At 40.7% G+C, this 22,058-nt stretch overlaps 1 protein-coding gene across 1 annotated transcript in view; it reads left to right on the top strand.

Moving 5' to 3' along the window:
- The first annotated feature begins 1,179 nt into the window (after positions 1-1,179).
- The window catches only part of LOC139371201 (bis(5'-adenosyl)-triphosphatase-like), a 318,597-nt gene continuing 297,718 nt past the window's right edge, over positions 1,180-22,058 (top strand). The window contains exons 1-3 of the mRNA XM_071111386.1: positions 1,180-1,191; positions 5,457-5,558; positions 18,150-18,236. The gene's annotated coding sequence lies outside the window, so the exon portion shown is untranslated. The remainder of the gene's footprint in view (positions 1,192-5,456; positions 5,559-18,149; positions 18,237-22,058) is intronic.

Raw genomic sequence — 22,058 nt, 5'->3', positions numbered from 1 at the left:
GTTCAGTTGTAAAACTGATGACTGTTTATTTTGTATTAAAAGTATTGATGATGGGTGTACTGTTGCTTCATGCGTTGTATGCGTGTGCTTACTGCTACTGTCACCCTGATATTGGCTACTAGCTACTTCCCACTCCGGTTGCTGGACAGTAGTGCTTGTCAATGCAGAGCAAAGGGTTCATGCCCTCCCCATTGAGTAGTAGACTGTATAGAAATCAAATCAAATTGTATTTGTCACATGCCCGAATACAACAGGTATTTCACCTTACAGTGAAATGCTTACTTACAAGCCCTTAACCAACAATGCAGTTTTAAGAAAAATAAGTGTTAAGTAAAAAATAGATAATATATATATATCTTTTTTTAAACAAGTAATTAAAGAGCAGCAGTAAAATAACAGTCAATGCGCTGGGGCACCAGTTAGTCCAGGATATATGTATCAATGTGACACCTAGACGGTTATAAATATGAGTTATTTCTTGTGTAGGCTGCTATCCTACTTGAAATAAAATCATGTGAGAGAAAAAAATCGCCACAATATCTACCGCCGGCGACACAACCATGATACCCATTAGGAAGCACATCAAATCGGCAGGCACAACACTCAGCACTGGTCGCCGGCTGACTATCGACTCGTAGTGCAGCCCAATCAGCCAAGCAAAACGGTCTTGAGTGCCAACAAATCTGCCCAATTATCTGAATCGCTTTCCAAACACCCACTCCTTTCGACACACCCACTCCCCAATAGTCCGGTCGCCATATTGGGCTGCAGCTACTCATACTTGTGATTGGTTGACAATAGAGCTTCACACATTGCAGGCGATGGCTGTAGGATGAAGTTGGCGAAGAGCAACTGCAGAACATGCAGTCAAAACTTCATGAACTTTGATCACATTAATTTTGTAAAGTTCATGTAGTCGACAAGTAAGCGCAAGTCGGACATTTTTATCCATAATGCAACCCATTTTGAAAGGTTGGTCAACGACTTGACAAAAGGGATCCGCTCAAACGCGCCCAATGTATGACGTTTTAGAGATTCAGAAGGTACATATAAGCGCATGTGGCTACACTCATTGTGGAACTTGTAGTCACATTAACATGCTAGAGAGGCACTTCCAGAACCATTGTGCATCACCAGAACTGCACTACCCATAGATCATTCGGGTTATCAAGACTGTCTCAGACACGGAAGGTGAGTGCTCCTGTCATTTTCATTTCATGCAACGAGGACGAAATAATGCAGCTATATTGTTATACGTTTTAGCTGTATTGATTGAATGTATTGATTTAAGAATTGTAAGCGAATGAAGATGATTAGCTAAAATATTTTACTTGTCCCGACGTTTATAATGTTTATTTGATAGGAAACATGTCAATGAATGTGCATTAGGCTACAGTCACCGGTCAGTTCAAAGATCTGACAACCTAATTGTGGATAATAGGCCTACGTAATATTTCGCTGTGAGCGAAAGCAAACTACGTGCGTTCAATACACGGATGCGTTTCTAACTAGTTAAGACGAATATGATGGAGCTTTGTCTTGTCCACGCAACGCGGTGGTCTCTTTAACATTGTTTCATTACAGAACTGTTCACTATAGACACATTTTTAGCGCGAAATAATGTGCCAAACAGTTTTTCAGAGAGTTACGTTTCATGGGCATGTAGTGTTATGTAAAGATCCAACCTTGAAATTGCAGACGGAGATTATACAACGGAAATTAATAGACAATTGTAGGTCTATTTGACATGGCCATTTTTTGTATTTAACTCAACTTTCATGGATTATTTTTTTTTTTAAACCTAATAATAGTCTCTGATGCTGTTACTATTGTCATTGCTGACTTTTTTGTTTAATTTCTACACTGAGGCCAGTGTCCCCTTCAAGTATGCTGGTGACTGACAGCTGCAATACGGGCCTTTTAATCATAAAGATCCACCAGAACTATGTGTGCTTTTAGTCTATCAGCATGTATGGTTATATAATGTGTTCCAATATGGATGATTGAAGGTCTGTTCTGGCCATATTAGCCTATACCTTTCCCATGATGAATAACCAGAAAAACACAAAATCCCTCTCCTCTTCTTCACTTTCAGTCTAAACTCCTCAAAAAGGCCCAGTTGGCTTCTCACTCTCGTTCAGCGTCAAACCCTGGGGATGTACACTTTTTTTAACGATTGTGAAAACAAAGTGACAGTGTAACAGCGGCACAGTCCCACCATTCAGTGTATGGGAAGAGTCAGAGAGAATGCTGAAGTCTACACGCTTGGACAGTAATGATTGTATTGTATTTTACTGGGTGTGACAGACTGATGTAGACGTTGTGTTGTGAGGCGGTGTCATTCGTAAATAAAGCTTAGTCTTTATAAAATAAACCCAATGAACGTAGTCACAAAGGCATGGCCTATATAACATACATCCTGTCCTTACAAAGTCTTTTTTAATTGAACCTTTATTTAACTATGAAAGTCACTTAAGACCAAATTCTTATTTAAATGACGGCCTACACCGGCCAAACCCGGACGACGCTGGGCCAGTTGTGCGCCGCCCTATGGGACTCCCAATCACGGGCGGTTGTGATACAGCTTGGATATAGACCATACATGTACAGTTCTAACACAGTACAAGTAGGCCTAGTTATTACAACTGAAACCTGTTTTCAGTTTGTCTTTACAAATGTATATTTAGTGCAAACATTAGATTTGCAATAAAGCTTGATTAAGTATGTTGAATCCTGCTCTCACTCTAGAATTACTGTTTGATGAAATTAGTCAGAAACACTGGGCTTATGAGTTTGTTTACAAATGGTCTCATACAACTCAGGAACAGCTATAAGATAATATATAACAGTGCTATAACAGCTTTAATGTAAACTCTTTGTAGCCAATTTATACCTATTTACATGGTACACTACAAATCTACTGTGCATTCGGAAAGTAATCAGACCCCTTGAATTGTTTCACATTTTGTTACATTGCAGTCTTATTCTAAAGTGGATTAAATATATTAATAGTTTTCCCCCTCATCAATCTGCACACAATTCCCCATAATGACAAAGCTAAAACAGGTTTTTAGATTTTTTTGCTAATTTATTAACAAATAAAAACTGAAATATTACATTTACATAAGTATTCAGATCTTTTACTCAGGACTTTGTAGAAATATCTTTGACAGCGATGACAGCCTTGAGTCTTCTTGGGTATGACGCTACAAGCTTGGCACACCTGTATTTTGGGAGGTTCTCTCATTCTTCTCTGTAGATCCTCTCAAGCTCTGTCAGGTTGGATGAGGAGAGTTGCTGCACAGTTATTTTCAGGTCTCTCCAGAAATGTTAGACAGGGTTCATGTCCAGGCTCTGACTGGGCCACTCAAGGACATTCAGAGACTTGTCCCAAAGCCACTCCTGCGTTGTATTGGCTGTGTTCTAATTTAATCCATTTTAGAATAAGGCTGTAATGTAACAAAATTAGTTCTTTCCGAATGCACTGTATGCAATTGCTTGAACTATGCATTAACCTTAACTAAGTTTCAACTACATTGACTACATCTGAATGTGTGGACGTCTGAATGTATGGACTTATGTTACTAGACATTTCAGACACTTCACACCCTCTGACCCTCTGTTAGTCTTCTCAGACCATCCAGAGGTGGAGGTTGTGGGAACAGTGGGAGTCCAGAAGTGACCAGATGGTTTTTTAATATGCCGAATTTGATTAAATACATTTTAATGATCTGGTTCTCAGTGGTGCTGTTTAGGGATGTCACATGGCTCCTCCTTGCAATGTGTACCATCTGTCTCCTCTGCAAAAATAAATAATTAAGTAAACAGAGAAATCTTCTTGTCTAACACTCACGGGACACCTACTCCTATGAACCCCTGCTGAACTAAGCAGTACACCTACTCCTATGAACCTTTGCTGAACTTAACAGTACACCTACTTGGAGCTGCAAGTTATTTGAACCCTAACCCGAAACTGATGCAAAAAAAAGGGTCCATGGCAGTATGTGCCAGGTGCTCTCCCAGATTTGGATGTGCTCGGTTTAAATTATTCTCGATGAATCATACACACACTTCGCCCACCTTAATCACAAGACAGCTCAAGAATTATACATGCTACTGCATGCAGCCTTCTACTGTATATCTTCAATACTTTCTCCTTAAAGGAAAAGTCATTATGATGCAAAATGTTGGTGACACTTTGCTTCTTGAAAGTCCAATATCCTGAGAACTTGACTGCTGACATGCAAAACGTTTTGGGACTGTGTCAACAGTGGACTAATGAAAAAATATATCGTTTTTGAGTTGAGCTTTTCTTTAAGCATCCTTTTGATGTTCCTAGCTCTCTATACATCCCTCTAGTTTGTCTTCACAATAGCACTTTAACATCCAATAAAACCAGTGTGGATGAATATATCAGTGATACTTATCCGCAGCTTTCCCTGGTTCCAAACTTCATTTGGAGATTTGTGGACAGGGATGCAAGAGAACTGGCATCAATGATACACTGTTTATTCATACCCCAGCAATACCTTAGTTGATTGGATTCTCTTTGCTTAATGTTGAATTAAACAGCCATAGACCTGTGTTAATTTCTCTATCCTGTATTTCCCCAGCATGTCCACCGTGTATCGTGTTGTTCAGTGTGTTGTGTGCATCATTAATTGTGCCCATCTAACACACACACAGGCTCTTGTATCATGTTGAGAATGCACAGGTCTATATCTATTTAGCAAGTTCTAATTAGGATTTGAAAATGACTTAAAATAGCGTTTAGGAAAAGTACTGTCTAGAACAGCCATGCTCCAGGATGTATTCCTGTCCTCATTGACATTCATTTAGTGTTATATAGCAGTGTTACACAATATAGTTCTGGAAGTGGGATATGAATACAAGCACGACTCTCACTTCCTAAAGTCATAGCAAAATTACATGTTCACATTGTCTTATAAAGCAACCCTGTACTGTATTCAGGTCAGTGTTCTCCCACATTGAAAGTCAAGTGACCTACAAAAACACACCGAGTTCATCCAGTCATCTCTGACTGTTCCTTGAGTCCTTGATACTTTCCGAAAAGAAGAGCAGGAGGAATAGAGAGAGTGGTGATGCTGACAGAACCAATGGCTCCTCAGTTGTAATTCTGTGTGTGTGTGTGTGTGTGTGTGTGTGTGTGTGTGTGTGTGTGTGTGTGTGTGTGTGTGTGTGTGTGTGTGTGTGTGTGTGTGTGTGTGTGTGTGTGTGTGTGTGTGTGTGTGCGCATGTGTTCACTCTGAGGTCAGGCTGTGTGTGTGAGGGCTGCAGAGAGAAGACCTGACGAATGATTTTCAAGGAGAGGTCATGAAGGTCACCACCGTAGTGCGGTGGAAGGTGCCCAGACCCTCAGCAGAATATCAAATCTCTTTGCATTTCTCTTCCATTTACATGGAGCCTATTGTCCGTACTGGTCTCTGCCCCTGCAGGTAAAGAAAAGTGCGGTACTGTAGAAGATCCGAGAGGAGTTCACACTGCATCAAGTCTAAAAGTTGTGATCTGCTCTGGAGTCCAGGTACACTTATAGACAGGTAAATATGATTAAACAAGACAAGCACACAGTATCTGACTAAACTCTTGGACAGTTTGTAGTGCAGAGGGAAAGGACAGCTGTTATGTAAAATGGCAATACATTTGGTTGTGCCTATAAATACATGAATTAAGATGGTGACATGCTATAGGGGATGTACTCACTACTGTAGCTAGGTTTCCATCCAATTAGTGACAGATTTTCATACGAACATTCAAAAATCTGCATAAAAACAAAATCTGCATTTTGCCAGAGATGGGTTTCCATCAAATTGACCTGTTGTGAATAAAAGGCTGTGCGTGATGACAGTGTATATTAAACACTTTTTACCCCCTTTTTTTTACCCCAATTTTGTGATATCCAATTGGTAGTTACAGTCTTGTCCCATCGCTGCAACTCCCGTACGGACTCGGGAGAGGGGAAGGTCGAGAGCCATGCGTCCTCCGAAACATGACCCCGCCAACATGACCCCCTCATGGGTCTCCCGTTCGTGACACAGCCCGGGATCGAACCTGGATCTATAGTGACGACTCTAGCACTGCGATGCAGTGCCTTAGACCGCTGTGCCACTCGGGAGACCCATAAAATACCTTTTGCAGTTAAATTCCCATGTACCGAATAAAAAAAAAAGTTAAATGGGTTTCCATGGCATTTCCAACTCTACTGATGGTTTTGTCAACAAAAAAACGTTGAGTTATATTGCTCATGTGCCCCCTCTGGTCTTGTCATGTGCGCTCTAGCCAACAGCTTGACATACAGTGTGCGTAAAATAGCCTACGTGATGAGATTATTATGGACAAATGAGCAAGATTATTTGTCAAAAGGCAGCCAAGCATCGATCATCATGTCTCCATAATAAGAATCTTGATATTTATTGGCGAGGAGCATCAATCACCGCGTGCACTTTCACCACCTTGTAAAGTTCATCATACCTTATCTGTAGCCCAATAAACTGCATTATTTCCCAATGAGTCGTAGTGGAAGGACCACATAACATATCATCACGTGACTCCAAGTTTACTTCGATATGATGATTATTATATCAATATTTGTGCATAAAGGAATTTCCATCGCCATTTCTTGCATAATTAATATTTATAGGCACAAAGATCCCACCTCATCTAGCGTATTTGTTTTGTAGACATTTGGAAAGTTTGTTGACAAATTTGCTGTTTCCACCAGGCCTGTCGTGACATTTTTTTATGCAATGTGTACATTAGTCTCTTAAAAACGTTGGATGGAAACCTGGTTAATGACAGCAAAAATGTAATGAGCATAAATCAAGTCATTCATGACCTTTTGATTATTGTAAGTCAATATATGTCCTGTTGCATGGTAGAAGCCTTTAAATGTATCATCCCATATGCTTATTGTGATGCCCTTCAACCCTGCCTATCCTGTTAGTGTTGTTTCTGGTCATGTCTCAACATGGGGCTTAGTGTACGTCAATGTCAGTGGCAGAGCAACAAAGGAGCGGAGGTCCAATGCATGGTGCCCAGGGGATGACATTTATCCCCACTCTGTATTTCTGCTGTTAATCCGATTGGAGACAAAGGCCTTCATTCCCAATCACATTAACCAGTTGGCATCTCTTCAGTCTCTTTCACTCTTAATCCCATTCAATGCTAGCAAAAATGTTACTTGATCTGATTGGGCACAACAGCAATCTGATACTGGAAGATAATTGGTCATATCTGATTTGGGGAAGCGGGGGAAAAGAAAACATTTAGAGGTGGGGGAAGGGGGTTGGGGAAAAATAAGTGAGGGAAGTGGGTGGGAAAAGAGATAGATAGTAGGATGAGCAAAAGGAGAGTTGAGCAATGATCTGTCTGAGCAATGATGGGGCTCCTTGTTTTTTTGTTAGTCGTCTTGCCTGGGGATATGAATGATTGTTGGTCAACCCTTTAAACCAGGTAGGCCTACAACTGAACTGAATTCTGGAGATGTGTGTCAGCTACTTTTAGATATATTCTTTGCCTTACCACTAAGTAAAAGGATCACCCTTCCAAAAATGAGATATGTGTTCAATTTCACCTTCTAATTTCACCTTTCAATCTCCTTTATCCTCTCTGGAATGTGCTGCTTCAATCCTTTGACAAAGAGCTTAGCCACCCAAAGCCACCAGTGATGGGAATTGGCGTCTCTTCTGTGCTACTACACACTACCCCTAGGGATCTCTTATGTGTCTCATTACTATTCACAGAAACACTATAAGAAATTTACACAGATGTGCTTACAAGTGTTAATGTCTGCCTGCATTGTTTTTATTTTGTCTCTCACTTACACTCTGTGCTGTAGACCTGTAGCCTACATAGTTTCAAACGTTTAGGCACTGTAGGCCCCTAAAATGAAATTCTGTACCATGGTTACCAAATCATTCTTCACCTCTAATTAGGGACTGATTTAAACCTGGGGCACCAGGCGGGTGCAATTAATTATCAGGTAGAACAGAAAACCAGCAGTAGTCTGGTCCTTGTTGGGTAAGATTTGAATACCCCTGCTCTAGGCTATGCATTACTGTATATTCCAGTAGATACATGTTTTGAATAATTTTCAAATTAAAGCAGTCACAGAAATGCAGAAACATTACATTCTGCGTGGCTACTGCAGGATTGTAGGAGTACCTGTGGCACTCCAAGAACAGGGTTGTCTATACCCCTGCCATATATCCTACGGCTACTTAGAAAAAAAGTGTCTACACAATAGTTGCCTACATTATTAGAAAAAAGGGATCCAAAAGGTTTTTTGGCTGTCCGCATAGGATAACTCTTTGAAGAACCTTTTGGGGTTCCATGTAGAAACCTTTCCACAGAGGGTTCTACCTGGAACCAAAAAGAGTGTTCCTATGCGGACAGCAAAAAACCTTTTGGGTCCCCTTTTTTCGAATAATGTAGGCAACTATTGTGTAGGCCTATTTGTGTGATGTACAGAATTGTAACATGATATGTGAATGCTTTCATACTATCACATCTTAGCTAATGTAATGCATTGGCAGCATGTTTTTCAACTAACCTTTACATGGCGATACTTCCTTAATTCTCAACTTGGAAGTCACTGGTATCTTCTCAACTCCCATCGCTAGTTGCAGGAGGAACGTTGGACGTTATGAAATTAAATACATTTTTGCTTCATGAGATAATCCAACAATATAATATGTATGCCGCCATATTGTCTATTTCAGATCTTCTCTCATTGATCAAGACAGGTGAGTGTCCATCCCAAAGTGCTGCACATCATGACTCAGAAATCAAGCGTCACTTTGAATAACACTAACCTGTCTTGATCAATGAGAGAAGATCAGAATTGGACACAGTTTTGGATACACTTCATGGAGCAAGAAAATGTATACATTTCATAATGGAGCATTTTCTAAATTCCAACGTCCCACCTGCAACTAGTGATGGGAGTTGTGAAGACAAAGGTAACTTCCAAATTGAGAATTAATGAAGTATCGCCATGTAAATGTTAGTTGAAAAATGTCTGCCGGTGCTTTACAATAGCTAAACTGTAACAAGTAGGGAGGCCTTCACATATCACATTACAATTTTGTAGCTACGTGTTAGGATGAGGCCATCATGTGTGCACTCTGATTGGGAAAGCTCATGGGAGACGGTGTGGCCACATTACCATAACGCTGTTTATATAATAGCCTCAGATATGAGGTTTACATCTAATTGTTGTATAAGATGAATGAGTGAGTATGATACTGTTTGTATAATTGTGTAATATGATTGTGGACTGTTTAATGAAGAAAAATACAATTCCCTTTTGATTTGAACTAAATCAGAGGACCGCCCCTGAGCTCAGTTAGGGTCAGACATCCTGGGACAGCCCCCTTCTGCCATTCCGAATAAAACCCAACTTTGAGAAATTATCAGGAGACCAAGCTTACCTCAATTACGGGATGGCTAAAGGTTGCAGACCTTGTTTTTCTCCATTAGGAGGACAAAAGTTGTAGACCATTGCTGAATCTTTTAACCATACCACGTGGTTAAACTCTTAGACTATCGATGCCGACAGAATTAAGAACAAGTCTTTGATACTAATTACTAGTCTGCAGCTAGGAATTCGGTACCATTGAACGCGAAGAACGACAACCGCCGAAACATCCATCTATAACGAATGTCACTTTGAACTATCCCCTCTAACCAAGACAGAGAGGGAGAGAGATGGACAATTCTACGAAAGATACAAGCTTTTCACCAGCGATCAAGATGACACACTGAGCGTAAATATATATATATATATATATTGATTGCAATTGTGTGTAAAGGATTAGCATTTCAATTGTTATAATTATCACTCTGTAGTGACTTCTTAGTCGACCCCCACTTCCCCTTTTGTCTAACAAGCCACCTTGCCGGTTTAGCCCACTAGGGCACATTCTCCTATCATTTCATGTAACCGCATTTACCATGTTTGTTTGTTTGTTTATACATTTCTGTGAATTACAGCGATTAGGCAATATATCTTTGCCTCAGCCATACCTCCAGTAGCTCATTACAGTAATGTTGATGTCGATATTTTTCCTGCCTTTGAGTTATTATTCAAGGATTCAAGAAACGTGTTTCCTACCTGTTAGTCTCTTCTCACACCCGTATGACTTTGTTCTCCAGGTAGTTGCCTGCCAACATGGATATGTAAGAAAAAAGTGGGGATAATAACAGACTACTAGGCTGTTATAAGTTAGTTGGTGATGGTGTTTCGGATGAGAAGGAAGGGAACAGACGTGCATGATATGGGATGTGAAATTTGTGCCCAAACAATTATATATAATTATAATTTAAATGCAAATTGACATTGAGCCGAAGTGGATTTTCTTGTCAAATTTGTCGTCTTTGGTCTTGAGCACATGATTGCAGTCGTCAGTGATTACACTGCACCTTTATTCAGGAAATCACCTTCTTACCTCCGTGGCTACTCAGGCAATCACAAAGATGGTTGCATCTTCCACTCTGTCTATCGCCTCCCTTGGCAGTGAGACATGGTAAGCCTACCTACATCCAGCAGATACCTTCTTAGGGCACAGACGCTGTGACAGGATGAGCTGAGACAGGATGCCGAAGGGTGCCAGACAGGATGGTGCATTACCGCCACCAACAACACGGGTGGTGAAATTACATAAAAAGCTAGCTAGCTACTTGATACTTCCTGGACCAGAGCTAGGTCGGACCAGAGCTAGCTAGCTCCTAGCTACGCCCTGGACCAGAGCTAGACCAGCGCTAGTGTGAACCAGAGATTACTAGCTGCTAGCTATGCCCTGCACCAGAGTTATTAGCTATGCCATGGACTAGAGTTATTAGCTATGCCATGGACCAGACAAAGTGTGGACCAGAGCTACAGTACCAGTCAAAAGTTTGGAAACACCTATTCATTTAAGGGTTTTTCTTTAATTGTACTATTTTCTACATTGTAGAACAATAGTGAAGACATCAACTATGAAATAACACATATGGAATCATGTAGTAACCAAACAAATGTTAATCAAATCAAAATATATTATATATTTGATATTCTTCAAAGTAGCCACCCTTTGCCTTGATGACAGCTTTGCACTCTCTTTGCATTCTCTCAACCAGCTTCACCTGAAATGCTTTTCCAACAGTCTTGAAGGAGTTCCCACATATGCTGAGCACTTGTTGGCTGCTTTTCCTTCACTCTACGGTCCAACTCATCCCAAACCATTTTGGGTTGAGGTTGGGTGCTTGTGGAGGCCATAAGCAAAATACCAATTGTCATTCATTAGGAAAGAAATAATGACATTTATGATGGTCAATTTTGAAACTGATGCAGCATTCCACCACTCTCCTTCTTGGTCAAATAAAGAAAAACCATTGAATGAGTAAGTAGGTGTGTCCAAACCTTTGACTGGTAGCCTAGCTGGCTACGACCTGGACCAGCGCTAGTGCGGACAACAGCTACAGCTAGTCGGAAGTTTACATACACCTTAGCCAAATACATTTAAACTCAGTTTTTCACAATTCCTGACGTTTAATCCTATAACATTTCCTGTTTTAGGTCAGTTAAGATCACCACTTTATTTTAAGAATGTGAAACAATAGTATAATAGAATCATAGTAGAGATAATTATTTATTTAAACTTTTATTTCTTTCCTCACAGTTCCAGTGGGTCAGAAGTTTACATACACTCAAAAAAGTTCCAAAAATTAGTATTTGGTAGCATTGCATTTAAATGGTTTAACTTGGGTCAACCGTTTTGGGTAGCCTACCACAAGCTTCCCACAATAAGTTGGGTGAATTTTGGCCCATTGCTCCTGACAGAGCTGGTGTAACTGAGTCAGGTTTGTAGGCCTCCTTGGTCGCAGACGCTTTTTTAGTTCTGCCCACAAATGTTCTATGGGATTGAGGTCAGGGCTTTGTGATGGCCACTCCAATACCTTGACTTTGTTGTCCTTAAGCAATTTTGCCACAACTTTGGAAGTCTGCTTGGGGTCATTGTCCATTTTGAAGACCCATTTGTGACCAAGCTTTAACTTCCTAACTGATGTCTTGAGATGTTGCTTCAATGTATCCACATACTTTTCCTTCCTCATGATGCCATCTATTTTGTGAAGTGCACCAGTCCCTCCTGCAGCAAAGCACCCCCACAACATGATGCTGCCACCCCTGTGCTTCACGGTTGGGATGGTGTTCTTCGGCTTGCAACGCTCCCTCTTTTTCCTCAAACATAACGATGGTCATTATGGCCAAACAGTTCTATTTTTGTTTCATCAGACCAGAGGACATTTCTCCAAAAAGTATGATCTTTGTCCCCATGTGCAGTTTCAAACCATAGTCTGTTTTTTTTTATGGCGGTTTTGGAGCAGTGGCTTCTTCCTTGCTGAGCGGTCTTTCAGGTTATGTCGATATAGGACTTGTTTTACTGTGGATTTAGATATTTTTGTACCTGTTTCCTCCAGCATCTTCACAAGGTCCTCGCAACAAAGTACGTTAATCTCTAGGAGACAGAATGCGTCTCCTTCCTGAGCGGTATGATGGCTGTGTGGTCCCATGGTGTTTATACTTGCGTATTATTGTTTGTACAGATGAACGTGGTACCTTCAGGTGTTTGGAAATTGCTCCCAAGGATGAACCAGACTTGTGTAGGTCTACAATTTTTTTGGCTGATTTCTTTTGATTTTCCCATGATGTCAAGGAAAGAGGCACTGAGTTTGAAGGTAAGCCTTGAAATACATCCACAGGTACACCTCCAATTGACTCAAAGGATGTCTATTAGCCTATCAGAAGCTTCTAAAGCCATGACAATCCAAGCTGTTTAAAGCACAGTCAACTTAGTGTGTGTGTATCCTTCTGACCCACTGGAATTGTGATACAGTGAAATAATCTGTCTGTAAACAGTTGTTTGAAAAATGACTTGCGTCATGCACAAAGTAGATGTCCTAACCGACTTGCCAAAACTATAGTTTGTTAACAAGAAATTTGTGGAGTGGTTGAAAAACTAGTTTTAATGACTTGACTACAACCTAAGTGTATGTTAACTTTCGACTTTAACTGTGTAAGACAACTGCTGGGACAGCCCAAGCAGAGCTCCTGATCGATATGACCGAAAATAACTTCTGAACATCAGCACTGCGATTACTCTCCACGGACTGGCAGAATCCTTTTTTTCCTTTATGGAGTCTGACGAGCCCGACACGAACGATATACTGCTTTCTTGGGAACAGGCCCAGATCCCCATGATTTGTGTGAAGAGGAGGCGGAGAAAAAGGGGCCAAAGGGCAGGCTGCCTTCTGAGAATTTGTAGGCGATCAAGTAAACACCCACTTCCTTCCATTCTGCTAGCAAACGTGCAATCTTTGGAGAATAATGTTGCACATAGGTAATCTATTTTAATCTACCAACGGGGCATTCACAACTGTAATATCTTATGCCTCACGGAGTCGTGGCTGAACGATGACACTATCAACATATGCTGTACATGGTAATACTCTGTACCGGCAGGATAGAACAGTGGCGTCTGGTAAGATAAGGGGCGGCGGGCTATGTATTTTTGTAAATAACAGCTGGTGCACGATATCTAAGTTAGTCTCGAGCTATTGCTCGCCTGAGGTAGAGCATCTCATGATAAGCTGTAGACCGCACTATCTATCTAGAGAGTTTTCATCTACATTTTTCGTAGCTGTTTACATACCACCACAGTCAAAGAACTTTTTAATGAGTTGTATTCCGCCATAAGCAAACAAGAAAACGCTCAACCAGAAGCGGCACTCCTAGTAGTCGGGGACTTTAATGCAGGGAAACTTAAATCCGTTTTACTAAATATCTATCAGCATATTAAATGTGCAACCAGAGGAAAAAACTCTGCATCTTCGAGAGCATCCTGACTGGTTGCATCACTGCCTGGTATGGCACTGCTCGGCCTCCGACCGCAAGGCACTACAGAGGGTAGTGCGAACGGCCCAGTACATCACTGGGGCCAAGCTTACTGCAATCCAGGACCTCTATACCAGGCAGTGTCAGAGGAAGGTCCTAAAAATTGTCAGACTCCAGCCACCCTAGTCATAGACGCACGGCAAGCGGTACCGGAGCACCAAGTCCAGGTCCAAGAGGCTTCTAAACAGCTTCTACCCCCAAGCCATAAGATTCCTGAACACCTAATCAAATGGCTACCCATACTTTACATTACCCCCCCCCCCCCTTTTTTTTACACTGCTGCTATCTGTTGTTATCATCTATGCACAGTCACTTTAATAACTCTACCCACATGTACATATTACCTCAACTAACCTGGTGCCCCCGCACATTGACTCTGTACCGGTACCCCCAACAAACTGCATTGTTGGTTAGGGGCTTGTAAGTAAGCATTTCACTGTAAGGTCTACACATGTTGTATTTGGTGCATGTGACTATTACAATTTGATTTGATTTGACATGGGTACTATGGTGCCTTGAGTTGGTTGGAACCTCTCCAGCGCACTGACAATAAACAATGATTCCTATTAAGATTGACTTTGAGTGTCCCTGTGGAAGAATTTCCACAACATTCCCATTGGAAATGTTTTTAGTTATAAAAAGATTTGGCTACGCCCTGGACCAAAGCTACTGCTGATCAGAGCTACTAGCTTTGCCCTGGACCAGAGCTAGCTAGCTAGTAGCATAGAGCGCCTTTTAAATGCCTAATTCAGTGGGTATGCCCTGGACCAGAGCTAGTGACATATTATACCTCTGGCCCAGCGTGTTAGAGCGCGTGAGCTTTGACATTAGCAGACTAGGTGCCCTCAAAACACACCATCTGCAGCTGGATGCTTCTCACCCACTTTGACATGAAGTGACTTAAATTGACAATAGTCTGCATTTTCAATATGTAGCCCACTATCCCAGGTTTCCAAGTAGGCTTCCTAGCCCTATAGCTCAAATGTCAGTGTTGGTTCACAGACAGCGAGAGCAGAATACCAATTGTCATTCATTAGGAAAGAAATAATGACATTTATGATGGCCAATTTTGAAACTATTAGGCTTTTTAATGCTCTTCGCATTGTTTTCACTCTGCCTCTCCTACCTCAATTATGTTATGTGTGTTGGTGTCTCAGTCCATTGCATCTTCCTAGCTCAGGCCGTCCGTCCCTTGGGAATTAATGGCGGGGAATTGATCTGTTATCATATTTGTGCATTATCTCCAGCAGCTGGTGGATATGCATGGTGCTGTGAGCAATGATAGAAAAATATTAGCCCCAGTAAATGCCACGTCTTTATATCACGTCAGGAACACCTAACCAGAAGCTATAAATACAATGGAGCCTGTCTAGCATGTACACGTGCACATCACTTATATTTGGTCACAAGGAAAAAAGCGAGAACACTGTTATTAATTAGATTAATTGGATTATAATGCAAGTAGATCATGAAGAATTTGATTCTGGGAGGCTACTTTCTGAATCTATAGATTTGAAGTAAAGGACACATAACACATTGGACTGTCTGTCCTCAGTCTTTTGCTCTGATTCTTGGGTGGGAATGTGTGGATTCCCATTCACAGCTTGTAGAGGAACAAGGTTTCAATCAACTGAGATGTTTACGAAACAACCATCATCCCATCATTCATGTGACTGGAAGTTGTGTCAACGTGACCCACTATCCAATGTGACTCATGCTGCCTTGGGTTGAGTTCTGTTGGTTCAAATCAAAAAGTTATCCTGCTGTTACTTCTCCCTCCATCTGTCAAAACCTTGTCATGTACAAATGGTTAAATGCTGTTGTCTTTCTGTCGAGCTACCATTGTGTATGCTAGGGCATATGTACAGAGAGATAAATATGGAAATGCATCATAATGCTTTGTGTGCCAAGAGGAATCTCACAAAGCACTTACTGTCATTGTATAATTATACAAGGGTACAGAAACTGGCAGTTCCTTTTATCTAATGTATTTACTACAAGCAGTAGAATCAACAAAATATTTTAATTTTGAGTTATCACATTAGCTGCTCTGTATGAATTTAATGAATGTCAGTTTGTATTTGGACGTAAAGAACACAATGTCAAATTAACTTAACTCTAAGATCTGTCCAGAGTGTCTCCCTCATTAAAAGTGATGTGTTTGTTTTTGGCTTCAGTTTTCGGATGCTATTTCAATTGAAGTTCAGGTCTTTGAGTTGTTACCCCCTCTGGGCATGCCCAAATTAGACGAGTGGTACTAGACGGCTAATGTATAAAAGTGGATTTTGCTGGATTTTGTAGAGTGAGGCTTCCTCAGGTCAGTGTGCATGTGTGAGGCCAGGGGTTTAAGTTGAAAAAACCTCCAGGAGTTCGTTTAGTTTCCCCTGCAGGTTTGGCTGTAAAGCTATCATCTGGTTCTGATGTCTCTTTGGGAAGTCTTGGCCAGTGGTAATAAACAAGATATCTGAGCAGCGAACACCAGGACTTTGAAATCTCTTTACCGATAGCCTAATTGTCCCTGGATCCAGTTGTGCTCTTTGTTGCTTTTGCATTTTCATCTATAAATTTCAACTTGAATTTAGTTATTAGACTGTTGGTAGTGACTGTTTGTGAAAGTCAAATGCAATAGTCAAACTTCACCTTCAAATATTCAGATTTAGATTGTTACTTCCAGCTTTACCTCGTGGGCATTGAATCGAATGGGCAACCATCATTCCCGCAGAATTACAGTTTTTTAGGTTTTCTGGGATGGCAGCCCTCTAGAGATTTTGCCCCAATTGAAGTGACTTGCGGAAAAAGGTATTTATCTGGCTCTCCTGTTAACTCGAGAAGTGATCTAACATGATTCCTGTTCTACCGCTCTCCCTCCCATCCTCTCTCCTAAACCTTGTTTTCTCCCTGGATGTCCGCCTTCCGTCACTTTTAATCAACCCTTTTAATTACCGTCACTATCAGTTGCCCTGCGCCTCATTGTCACCTCTGGGACATTCTGCCTGCGAAGGTAAAGCAAGGGGAAACTCCTAAGGGAGTCAGGGGCCTGTGCTTGGGTAATAGCAGGCCTTTGCCAGTCCGTCAGCTGTATTGCCAGCTCCCATCTCTCCCTGCCCGCCGGGCAGCTCCAGAGATGTCGTGATAAATTGATGTTCGCTTCAGCTCAACTGTGCACTCTTAAGTAGAGGAGAGACTGAGTGTATTTGGGCTTCTGTTCAATCAACACTTCCCCAATAGAATGAATCTTTTACAAGGAAAAACAAAGTTCAAGCTTGAGCCGTCTCTTTCATTAAAAATGTACGCCGAGTTGAGAGACAGAAAAAAAAATAGGGTCCAGGCTTCCAGGAAAAGGTTACACCATCTAACTAGTTTACAATTTATTTTGTGCATCAATTACATGTCTTTTACTCACAGGTCTTTATAATCTTTGTTTCTTTCCATCCCCTCTCATCAGTGTTCCAGGTAGATATGAGCTATTGTTCTTGTCTCTTATTACGTCTAACTACCCCCTGCCTAGTCATTAACATGTTAAACAAACAGTGATATTTCAAGGTTATCTTTGCATTCCTACACATGTCCTTTCCAACATGCTTAGCTTTTTATCCAATGCCCTTATGCTTTGATCTGTCATAGAACCTCAACACAATACATTCATCTTGATGCAATTTGAATTATAGAAACACTTAATGTAGCTGAGACTAAATGTTTAATCTGCCCCACTGCTGAACCAAATCCAATGTTAATTGTTTATGGCATTCATTCGGCATACCACTTGAACATTGTGACATGAGATGTCAAAAAATAGCTATACGTTACAGTTTTTTGTTTAAAATTGTCATAATGGCAACGTTTCAATTTACTTTGAAACATTGAACATTAAAACTTTATTTAGAGGTATTGCAATCAATGTCAGACACCTTAAGATACATTGACAGCAAAGCATACATTCATGAACCCAAGTCCTATATACCTTATTGAAAATAAGCATTATTATAACAGCATTATTGGTCCATACAGACCAACAATCTCTGTTTTTTTCTCACATACTGCAGATCTGAATATAGATACTGTATCCCATTCCATGGCCAATGTGTTTACTTTCAGGCATCTTTGAGTTACTGTTTTGAGTGACAGAGGAGTATCATTAGACCTAGGCTGTCTGCAATGAAACTCATCATCTTGTAATCTTCTCCTCCTTGTGTTCCAGCCTCCATCTGTCCTTCTATCCCTCCTTCCATCACTCCCTTCTCTAATTACCAGACCCTGGGACTGTGAGAAGCAAGCGAGGTTGAAGGTAAGTGTATTTATTGCTTCTCTTTGACAATAAAGTTGGCCTGGATCATTGATTTTCCTCCCCTGCCTTTTTTTCAAGGGATGTAAGCATGTTGATTACAGATAAAGCCAACAGCAACATTTGTGTTGCTACTGTTGTCTTGTTTTCATGTTGCTCACTGTATGTAGAGAACACTGGGCTAGATAAGTTCAGCCAAGAGGTTGTTTGTTCTGCTCAATGTGTCTCTGGTCATCCTCTCTTCCTCAGCTGCCTCCTACGTAGAGTTACACAGCACTTACACAGGAGGGAGAATAATGCTTTATTTTTCTTTATTGAATCACATGTTTTTAACTAAAACAGTTTCAGTTTGCTTTGAATTACTTTTAGTTGCTGATGTGCATGCTGGTGACAGTGCTGCTTTGCAAAGCCCTGTATCTTAATAGCAGGCTCTAATAGAACATGCTCTCTCTCCCCTCACAGGAAAAAGGGGAGAAATGTTGATGCATATCTGATGTTGGGGATAACAGGGAATGGGAAGTTATTAATGAATAGTGTCATAGAGTGGGTGCTATAGCATGTTAAATCACCATCTGAATGGCATGTATTGGTGGTGCTATATGCCACTCTCTGTGGCCTGTGCTAACTACTGCACAGCTGGTCTTCAATCCCCTGCCTGTCCAGAGGGAGCCATTTCTTAAACTAGCTCTGGTGGATCCAAGCCTAGCCGTGGCGCTGGGGTAGGCCCAGTTAACAGATGTTTGATTTGGACATCTGCCCCTTGCAGCAGTGTATCTTAACCTCCCTCAATGTTTTATTTGCCTGCAAATGAACACATCTGGCTGTAAGGCTGTTACCCTCAGGACTAAACTACAGATTAAAATGTACTACTTAGTCCATGAGAAACTTTAAGCAAATCGACCATTGTCATTAATGTAGTCAGAGTTATGTGCACAAGATTAGGTCTTGTAGGTTGTGTTTTGCACAGCAGAACTGATTAAAAATAGGCAATAATAGCCTGTTTTACTAATCACTGATTGCTGTGGTACATTTGGAGGGCTCTCGAAATGTTTACTGCAAGGGCCCTAACTGGGGTAATTATCACTCATTTAGTGCATTTTGAAATCATAATTGGCATTATAATTTTCATGCAGGAATGCCTTTCTGGGAAACATTTAACTATCACTGTAATATTTAGGGGTTTTATAGCCATGAATGACGCATGCCCAGATTGAAAACCATCACTGCTTGATTCATATAGGCTGCAGTTTATTATTATTATTATTAGCAGAATGTGCAGCTTGGGTTAACATAGAGATTTTGATTAAGATATGTTTGCCTATACTGTATGTGTTGGAATGTCTGTAGAAATCTCTTGCCTTCCTCCCATTTAGGAGCTCAAATAATCTTAAAGTGTCATACCTCATACTGACATTTTCTTTACCCAGGGACCACCAATGCTGCCTGACTAATTTTGATTAGTCTATAGTACATCCCCATTTGGAGAGCTGCGCTCTGTCTATTGACGTAAACTTGCATTGAGAAAGATGACATTGTCCAAAGCTATTATTTACCAATGCAATACATATCAGAGACTAAGGCTAAGGATTTGTTATTATACCTCTGTTAGCGTCAGAATGTTAGCTGATTATTGGTTGTGTGTGTGTTTTGCATCTGTGTTTCCCTGTGTGTGTTGACTGGAATGGACTGCTCCGACCTTTATTATTGAGATGATGGGGATAATCATTTTCCCTCTGCTATGTCTGGGTAATTGCTCATGCCTGGGTGATGGGCCGGACTAATGCAACACCCACATCTGGGAATCGAGGGGGACTTTTACCCACTTGAATAACCTCTTAGACGGCAGCCTGAGTGCACCACAGTTCTGTTTGATCGCTCCAACAGGTCATGTTGACACAACCTGCCATTTATTTATTCCTGGATTGTACTTTAAGTATATGTTTAAGAGCATGTCATGTCAGTAATAGTAGTAGATGTCCCAAAATCTAAATTAAATTGGTTATTTTTTGTAATTTAGGTAAGGATGAATTGCTCTAACGTAATGCTGCATGGAAACAGGATTCCAAGGCTCATCTATAGATCTACTCAGGCCCCAAGTACAATCTGTAATGAGAGCACTAGACATTCAACACCACTGAGAAATGGCAGCATTCCATGAATGCACCATGTTGGGTGTTTTTGATGTGGCAGAAAGTGTGTTTCGAGGTACTGTAGTACAATGGCCGTAACAGGCATTTGAGAATATGATCAGATTCAAAATCACTTTCCGTTGTGTCATTTATCACTATAGCTTTTTGGAGTGGTAATAGATCATCTATAGACATTATTCTGTGTCATGATACATTCAGGAAAGAGATGAAGAAAATCCTTGGGGACAGTCAATGGCTCGTTTTGCTTCACTCAGATGTTATTATTTCAAAGTTAGCTTGGACTCTTAAGATTAGAATGCTTGGCAGCTTTATGGCAGGTAATTCCACACTTATTTCAAATGGATCTCTGAAGGCTTCACTTTTATCTATTTCTTTTCTCCATTAAACCTCCCTTATAATACATTGAAAGCATATCCAAGTCATTATGTAAAACAGGAGTATGTCTTAAAGTGTAGTTATTAAAATCACCACTTTTAAGTAAAAGGAGATTAAACTTGGTTCTGATGTCAAATAGGTGGTTTATGCATTAACGGCTGCAGCACTTAAATCACAACTAAAAGCTTTCTCCAACTCCAGCAGAAATTCAGATTTTCTATAGAACTGTCCATCGCCTAGTGAAAACAACATTTTTAACACTCTTCCAGCACATGAAATTAGAGCCGGGGGATTTAGTTTAGGTAGAGGATTTTACCAAAGAGGTTTCAGTATTTGCAGATGAGTGAACGGATAATACTGTATGTACTCAGCAATTTTGTTTTAAACTAAACCATGTGTAACTAGTAGGCTTTTACACGTGAAGTTCAGGGACGCAGCCTTTACTTTCAGAGAACAACCATCTGTTCAAAAACAAGCCTACAAGTAGACTCTTTCTGTCATGTACTGTAACCGAGGACACCATCAGATTTCTCTGCTTTCCCACTGTGAGTGCAGTTACAGTAATGTCCCTGTTCTCTGCCCAAAATACAATTATTTGTATTGGGAATAATTGTATTGAGAATGTCCAATCTGTGGCCTTTATTTTATTAACTCTATGTCAATAATCCAACAGACAGAGAGGAGGGGACGGGACATTACAGGATAATATGGCCTTGACACAGCCTTCTCACATACACACAAGTCATCTGGAGTGACTCACCAATACTCCAGGAAGAGGAATGTCTGACATGCAACATGAAAGCCAAGTGATACTTTATAAACACAATAACCAACCATTGTTTGCCAGATCTGGGAAATATCAATTATTTTCAGTCAGTTCCCCTAAGCACTATTACTGTGAGCAGAAGGGGTCTGGGAAAAGCACTGTACATAGACAGATTAGTTTTAGAGATAATTGTGTCTGCTGTGAAAGGATGGTGGCTGGTTTTAAGAGTGCCTTGCATTTGGAAAACACTGATTATCACACGAGGGGAAGAGTTTTCAGAGTGTGATGACATTAGAATGGATGGCTCTTCCTGTTCAAGGAAATGAGATGACTGTCAGTAGCTTCCCTGGTGCGTTTCTACCTCAGCTTCATATGGGGCCTTCTGGAGAGCTGAATGGGGTCTGAATATCATTACATAGAAAAAGCTCACGCCGTTTCTGCATTGTATTTTTAAAGGCATTTGATCTGAGGCAAACTTCAACATGACATTTCATATGTCTTACGTGCATGCATATTTTTGCGGATGTGTCACTT

Source organism: Oncorhynchus clarkii, chromosome 17, assembly GCF_045791955.1.
Source record: "Oncorhynchus clarkii lewisi isolate Uvic-CL-2024 chromosome 17, UVic_Ocla_1.0, whole genome shotgun sequence".
In the NCBI taxonomy this organism is placed as follows: Eukaryota; Metazoa; Chordata; class Actinopteri; order Salmoniformes; family Salmonidae; genus Oncorhynchus; species Oncorhynchus clarkii.
The sequence above is the reverse complement of the archived record's forward strand: the minus strand, read 5'-3'. Positions and strand labels throughout refer to the sequence as shown.